The following is an 8,138-nucleotide window of genomic DNA, read 5'->3' as shown; positions in this document are numbered from 1 at the left end:
GAGCTGCCTGCTGGCCCTGGGACCGGGCCCCCGCTCTCTGCTCGGATGGAGGGAGTGATGGAGGAATCTGGAAGAGTCCTGAGCGTCCGGGAGAAACGGAGGCGGGTCCAAGAGAGACTCGTTCACCGAAAATAAACCTGCACGAGGGGGGAAACGTCTGCGAGGGAGGAGAAAGAAGAAGAGAAGGGGAAGCAGCGAAAGAGTGCAGGGGGAAACATACGAGCGCGCGGAGAGAAAGAGAAGGGGGAGTGCCTGCGTTTGCAGAGGATTAAAAACTGCACAATCTCCAAACGCGCATCTCCTGCTCAGATCAAACTCGTGAGTGGACACGAGGGACTCCACATCCACATCCTCGTCTGGCCAAACCCGCATCATCATACTAGCAGACCAGAGAAGTCGTGAGATGCGTGCGTGCATCTCTTCCTTGGGGGGAAGACTCTGGAACAAATTGTCACATCATCTCTTCTTACAGTGGTTTCATAACGCAGCTGCGCCGACATTTTACAGTTTGCAATTCAAATGTGCTCATGTATGACATGATGAAGGTGCTGGCGGATCGCGCGCTGCGCCGTTCATTCACCGCGCGAGGCGAAAGAAACTGCGCAGTTGCTTATTTCGCTTGCATTTTTACAATGAGGACATGCAAGAAGAAGAAGAAGAAACCACCTCCTAGTTTGACCCTCCGTGCATTAGCAGGTAAAGACAGACACTTTCTGGACTTTATGCACCACGCCTGTTGTATTCTAAAAGCTGTATTCGTTGCCAATGTGTCACTAGGTGTGCAACGCAACGAAACGTGTCCGGTGTGGGTTGGTTAATATCGGAAGAGTGATACATTCTCGCATTTGATTTCCATGCGTTTTGATGAAATTCAGTCATTTTGTGTCGGTTGCAAACAGAAAGTGAGTGTGGGTTTCCATATGAGTGGTGGATAAAGTTACCCACCCTTTACCAGTAACACGGGTGAGATCATAGTTAACGCGAACCGGGGAGACCGTGGGAGTTAAATATTGTGCAATCATACCATGAGGAATATAGCACAGTAACGTTACATAGACTTGTTTTATATATGTGAATTAATGCACATTTTGCAGCTGTGTAAATCAACCCGCGCTGTAAGTGATGATTTCACATAGTTAAATAATTAAATGTCAGCTAATCACTGAATGAGACTGGGGCCTGGTTGCGGGCGCGCAAGTGTGTCGCATTTTTTTTCGGAAATGTCATGTTGTGAAGTTGTGGCGGGATCGGGTATTTTCCAGGAAGAACATTTGAATTTTTTCTGTGGCATGTTTTTTCTCTTCCTCTCTTGTGCTGACTGTACGTCGCCGCCCCCTTCGGTCCTCCTGCGATTCCTGTGTGTGAGCGCTGGGGGGCGCTGCAGCTCCACTTAAAGCGCCTCCCCTCAGAGCCTTCTAGAGCCCGAGAGATGCCACGCTTTTGGGAAGGAAAGAAGGGTCATGGCGGCTGTTATAGTCTTTAGTTAAAGGTGTACTCAGTCTTTTTACTAATTCAAGTTTTGCACTGTGTAAAAAGTGCTTTTTGAGAAATATGTTTAAAATGATGCATGCTCACATTCACTCACATTAGTGTAATAGAAAACAGATATTTATTCTACATGGAGAGGGTCTTCACTTGGTGACATCAAGTTACCAGCACGGCTAATAGAAATGTTTATGAATATTACTACATATTGCAATTTCAGTGCTTAGCACAAGCACACAAAGGTCAAACAACAGCCATTAATAAGTGTGAGGTCGAAAAATAAAACAGAATTGCTGTGGCTAAATAAAACCCTTAATGGTTGTCGCTAGAAGGGATGCCGCAAAATCCAGAAGCTATCACTAAATAAACATTTCTGCCTATTAGATTGTGATTTATTAACGTCTAAACCCACCCCTTACAATAATGCAAAAACAGTCATTGTGGTAACAGTGTGAGAAAAATGAGGCTATGTTGATGTGTGCATGCCCAGTAGTTTCTACACCTTTAAGAAAGATATGCTTGCTACCAACGCACCTGAGAAACTTCTACCTAAAAAACATAACGAGGACATAACCTAAACAAAACAAAAATTATATTGTGAACAATAACCCCAAATGAATATATCTCAATTCAGCTTACTGTATTTCTAGTTGGTATCAAAACGAAATGTTTGTGTTGCATAAAAAAGGCCGTGAAAATCGAATAATTATGATTAGACTAGTTGTATTTTTTTAATACAGACTGTAAAATTAAATGAACTTGCAAAATCACATATTATAATTCACTCCAGATTTGCTTTCTGCCCTCTGATCTCAATATAAAGACTGTTTCTGCCACGTTTCAAATCAACACACCCTTTCAACGCCAAATATCAAAATCATCTGGATTTCTGAGTTTCCCACTTGTAACTTTGCTTTTGTTATACATGTGCTTGGATCGGGTAGTTGTGATATTTTAGACTCCACTTGTTGATTCTGAACTTATTCCTCTTCAGGACTCTAGTTACCACACACAATTATAGTTTTTATTTTATTCTTCATACCACCACTTCAGCCTGGCTCACATTACCACCAGTTGAGGTTCACTGACAAATCTGCCATAAAACTCCAGAAGCATTTGCATTGAGTGTTTTAATAAATTCTCATTGATTTCATCCACAGTGCAAATAAATTATCTTTAAAAAAAAATGCTTAAAATTCTGCCATCTAGGTCACTTTGTAAATAGGAACAAATCTGTATTTGAAAACCAAACTAATCTGTTATTGTATCTAGAGGACACTATGTCCCTTTGAACATCATAGTAACTAATCAGCGATTCATCTTACATTACAATACACCTCTCATACCTGCTACCTGAACCCAGTAACCTCACTCCACCTACAAACCATCCCAAAAACAACAACAGTTGCTTCAGTCCCACTGCTCTCATGTCCCTTTAACACCTTCACTAGAGTTTCATGCAGGCTGTTGTATGCTCCTACTCTTATGTTTATCTTCTATTGTACTTGTATGTTGTCTGAAGGCGTTATTGTCAGCTGTATATAGTTACAGAGAAACATCATTGTTTTCTTTTTCTTTTATCATTGCTGTATTGCAAAAAATGTCAAGACTTGACTTTTTTTTTCATTGAATCATTGTTACTGCATGGATATGAGGTTTACCCCGACCTCTGCTCCTTGTCCCTGTGTTTTAAAATGTCATTTGTTTCAAATCTACATGTTACTTTATATTATGGGAGCCAAGCAGTGTGATACAGTTTCATCCCACTAGATAGCAGCACATACTCAGAAAAAGAAAAGCCTTTGTGTTCAGATTCCTTCGGGTGGAGGTACAAAACTCAGGCCTGTTTCTTCATGTCAGACAAACAAAACACGCAGATACAGTTGATCATGTGAGCACAGCAGTTATAATTAACACAAGGAACATTGCTTTGGTTTTGTACACTTGTGCTGCAGTGGTTCTCAACCTGAGGTGTAATAGAGTCCCAAAATTGAGTCACAGGTCTGTTCTAATGATGTTTTGGACAGCAGGGAAAAATGGTGCTTAATACAAATAAGTTATGATGGCAACTTAAATAGGCTTATCAAAGGGAGAACACATTTCTCATATATTTTGCGGGTCATATTTTGGACCACATGCTGACCACCATCAAAAGTGCATTTGATGAAACCAACAAAATTAAATTTTGTAGAAGAATCAGTTTAGGTGCTATGTTGTTGCCAGTTGATATGCAGTGAAATGGCAGGGTTAGCAGACTATAATGTTAATGTAATGTAAATGTTTGTATTTACTCTCTCTCTCTTCTACAGAGTTTGAGATTTGGTTGGCCAACATGAGACTCTCTGGAGCAGGCTTTAAACCAGGGCCACAGGACCTTCAATCATCCGATGGAGGAGGAAGATGAAGATGCAGGTGGCTGAACGTTACCGGAGTCGATGGAGAGGACTGAGGTCAGTTGACATGATGATTAAGTTGTGATCCTAAAGAAATCATTCTAATATACTGATTTAGTGTTTAAGAAACATCATTTTTGTGGAAACTGAAACATAGAAAGTTCAAAAGAAGTCACAATTATTCGAAATTTTCTGTAACAATGTAGTCTTGCATTATTGCTGAAAAAAGTATTAATCTCTTTTTAAAAAATCCTAAACATTTGAGCTGTAGCGTATCTAAAGTGGACGGCTAGCAAGTCAGATGTTAAATAAATAAAATATTCAGCTGTCACATTTTTTCAACAAAGGTCTAATGATGACATGAAACTTTTCAGTATGAGACCACTAGAATCACTTCCTTCCTTATTTGTGCAAAGTATATCCAGTCTGTCAACTGGAAAAATAAACCGGTAACTGTGCGTTCACAAATGTTTATATACACGGAAGCACAGGAACGCACAACCAGTTCATCCGCCTAGAAAATGAGTCCCACCCTTCATATGACAAGTGAGAAACACCAAACATTTACACTGAAGAAGAGAAGTGTGCTTTAACTAAAATAATGCCTGAACACTCCATTTTAAAGGATGACACTATAAATCAATTAAAAGAAAATGAGCGACAGGTCAACATTATTTTCTGTGGTCACTGACAGAAGGATATGTCCATAGAATTTAAGTTAGATTTGACCGGTAATATTAAATGAAGTGTCCTTTTAGTGGTTTAAAAAGAGCAAGTAATGGTACTGCTGTGTTTTCTTTTGTGTGTTTGTGGAGGCTCAGTGTTGTATGTGATGGAGATGCTGATGGGTTCATGGCTTAACCAGCTCTCAGCTGCTTCCCATTGGCTGGTGTTGTATTAAAGTGATTGATTGATTGATTTAAGGATGTAAACCATGCAGAAAGCTCTCATAGATTTCTATTGTACAGTGCATGTTTGCTTTGCTTGTCTCACTTGCTGTTTTTGAATGAGTAGACAGTGTGTGTGTATTTTACACAAACACACATGCATGCATTGTTTTGTCTTAAATAAAAAATACGTTGCAGATGTGATGGAAAGAAGAGAATTGTTTGAATAAGAAATATAGAAGAGGAACAGAGAGACCTAAGTGCTGAAAGACAAAGGCCACATATACTCGTCAAGAATGTTTTCACAGGAATAACACGTTAAAGGGTTCACCCCAAAATTAAAATGTGGTCACATTTACTCACTCTCATGTCATTTCAAACCTGTATGACTGACTTTCTTCTGTGGAACACAAATGAAATGGGTCCAAAACTGCCATGGACAGAAAAACAGATAAGTTTATCTTTTAACGGAAAGTCAATCAGGTTTGGAATGGGTTTTGTAATATTAAACAGTGAACTCTAATACCTTGTTTGGTAGAAAAGGTCATGGCACAGTTGCCTTGTTCTGCACACCTCTGTTTATTATAAGAGGTGTTAGTGAGGCCATCAGGGGGTGCTCACCCTGGGGTCTGCGTGGGTCCTAACGCCCCAGTGTAGTGATGGGGACTCTATAGCTACACAAAAAAAAGAGAGAGAAAAAAACTCTTCCGGAGATGTTAAATCGAAGTTCTGATGCTCTGTGGTCAATAAAAATCCCAGGATTTGCTTTGAAAGTTTTCTTGGCCAGATTCGCCCATTGGTCTCTGACCGTCCCCATATCTCACCTTCATCATCACTCAGTACATCACTCATTCTGGTGACTGAAGCTGCTGTTGCATCATCCTGGTGGATGCTGCACACTGGTGGTGCTTGAGGAGATTCCCCCTTCTACGTAAAGCGCTTTGAGTGCCCAGAAAAGCGCTATATAAATGTAAGGAATTATTCATTTGCTACCAATAGCTGCTCGCATAAAATTCAAGGCATTGACGTTTTGCCTTCAAAACCACCTCTGGCTCGTCATTCATTACTTCAGACTTCTGTGCCCTCTAGAAGCTTGTGTTCTGTAAGTGAAAGTCGCTTGATTGTGCCATCCAAAGAAGTAAAAAATTTACTTCTACAGACTTTTAAATGAAATGTTCCTCTTGGTGGAATGACCTCCCCAACTCAATCCGGGCAGCTGAGTCCTTAGCCATCTTCAAGAATCGGCTTCAAACACATCTCTTTCGTCTTTATTTACCTTTATTCTCAGAAAGCATATATAGGCATACATTATAGAAGTAATCTCTTACGTGTTAACGAGTTAACGTGTTAATTTTGTTTAGATTGTTTGTATGTAAAATGTTTGTTTGGTTTTATTTTACTGTTTTTTTTTTTTTTAATAAAATCTTTCCCCCAATTCTGCCATACTTTATTCTGTTTAAATTTATACATTATCCATAATTCATCCTCTTTTATGGCAAAAAAAAAAAAGAAAAGAAAAAAGATATATGTAACCAAAATGAAAATTCAAAGGCAAATTAAGTTGTGTTCCACATTAAAATGTGTTTCAGTGCTTTAAATTGATGTTGAAGACGACTGCATTTAGCTGGAGGTAGCATATACGTGGCCAAAGAGAGTGTCTTGTGGTCCGTAATGTTTGCGTCAGTTGCATCATTATCTGAGAGAAATTATCTGAGTTTCAACAAGCCGTTATGAGGAGTTGTGTATGTGAAATGGGAGGCACTGAGACAGTGTGTCCTTCAGGAATGGAAAGACAAATGTGTCGTCTGTAGATTAGACAGGAAGCTGTTGTATGTGAACGGGTGACGTGAAGTAGTATGTGTGAGAGAGGTGTCATGCTGCTATCAGGGCATTGTATCAATCACCATGACAAGACTGTCCATCACCTGCCGTCTCTGCATTGTCCTCTCACAGTGTCACCTTTAAACACACACACACACACGCGCGCGCGCACGCACATGACTCTCTCCTTCAATATCTTGAGTGACACATAACTCTTGTCAAGGCTGGACATCAGATAAGGCCGGACAGAGTCGCTGTAAAGCACTTGTTCTTTTAACCTTCTTCATTCATTACTTTACTCCAGCCTTGTTTTATTGTGTTTTTAATTAGATAGATGGACGGATGGATGGATAAGTAGACAAGTATAACAATAGATAGATAGATAGATAGATAGATAGATAGATAGATAGATAGACAGACAGACAGACAGACAGACAGACAGACAGACAGACAGACAGATAGATAGATAGATAGATAGACAGACAGACAGACAGACAGACAGACAGATAGACAGATAGACAGATAGACAGATAGATAGATAGATAGACAGACAGACAGACAGACAGACAGACAGATAGATAGATAGATAGATAGACAGACAGACAGACAGACAGACAGATAGACAGACAGATAGACAGATAGACAGACAGATAGACAGATAGATAGATAGATATAGATAGAGGTTCATTTGTTATTACATTCAAACATGTGAAGTTAGGCATATTTTATGGCATGCCCATCAAAGGCTGACTTAACTGTATGGTCTTGACAAAAGGATAGAGAGGAAGGAAGGAAAAGAAACAAATAAAAAACAGCGATATTAGCTGAGTCAGCTGAAGGAAGTAGTGTGGGTGGATATCCTGTACACACCTCCTCACAGCGAGGAGAAAAGAACATGAAGTCACTCTGAGACCAATGAATGGGCTGACGTCACACATGCAGCCCGCCTGCTGAAGGGGTGTGTGTGTGTGTGTGTGTGTGTGATGAGACTCACTCCCCAATGATATCGAAGAGGACAAGTGTGTGAGACTTGATGATGAGAAGGAGTGAGTGAGAAGCATGAATAAGCTGCAGAGATGACCAGGATGGAGGAGACTTCATCCTTTATGTAGGTTTGACTTTTTGTATGGATGGCATCTCTGTGTGTTTGTGTGTGTGTGTGTGTGTTCAGTCTGACACGTAACACAAATGTTTCCTGTGTGTATATGTTGTGTGTGTCTGTGTGTGAGTGTTTCTGTACAGAGGAAGTGATGTATGCCTGAGGCCCAGCTAACCATGAGCAGGATGAGAGGAGACCCTGCAGGAGCATCTGTAACCTGAGGGTTCAGCGTCTTTAACAACTTGACCAATGGCAAAGAATGGAAAGAAATGCTCTCTTACTTAAAGATTTTGTTATGGTACTTCACTTTTTCTTATGTTTTCTAGTTAACGTTGATGATTTTCACTTTTGGCTGAAGAATTTCTTAAACATCATCACGTTCCCCGTGTTCACTGAGCAGATGTAAGAATCAAAACCTTCTTCTCGCCCTCCACCTCTTTTGAATGAAAGGAG

General features: G+C 40.2%; 1 protein-coding gene across 2 annotated transcripts in view; it reads left to right on the top strand.

Moving 5' to 3' along the window:
• Window positions 1-221: 221 nt before the first annotated feature.
• Window positions 222-8,138, top strand: part of LOC132116304 (lysine-specific demethylase 6B-like) — a 90,416-nt gene continuing 82,499 nt past the window's right edge. The window contains exons 1-2 of one of the 2 annotated variants that reach the window (XM_059525114.1): window positions 222-696; window positions 3,795-3,935. The gene's annotated coding sequence lies outside the window, so the exon portion shown is untranslated. Of the gene's footprint in view, window positions 697-806; window positions 1,490-3,794; window positions 3,936-8,138 lie in introns of those variants that run through there. The other variant, XM_059525106.1, reaches the window with a different exon arrangement.

Source organism: Carassius carassius, chromosome 3, assembly GCF_963082965.1.
Source record: "Carassius carassius chromosome 3, fCarCar2.1, whole genome shotgun sequence".
Classification (NCBI taxonomy): Eukaryota; Metazoa; Chordata; class Actinopteri; order Cypriniformes; family Cyprinidae; genus Carassius; species Carassius carassius.
Note: the sequence above shows the minus strand (reverse complement) of the source record. Positions and strands in the feature narration are given on the sequence as shown.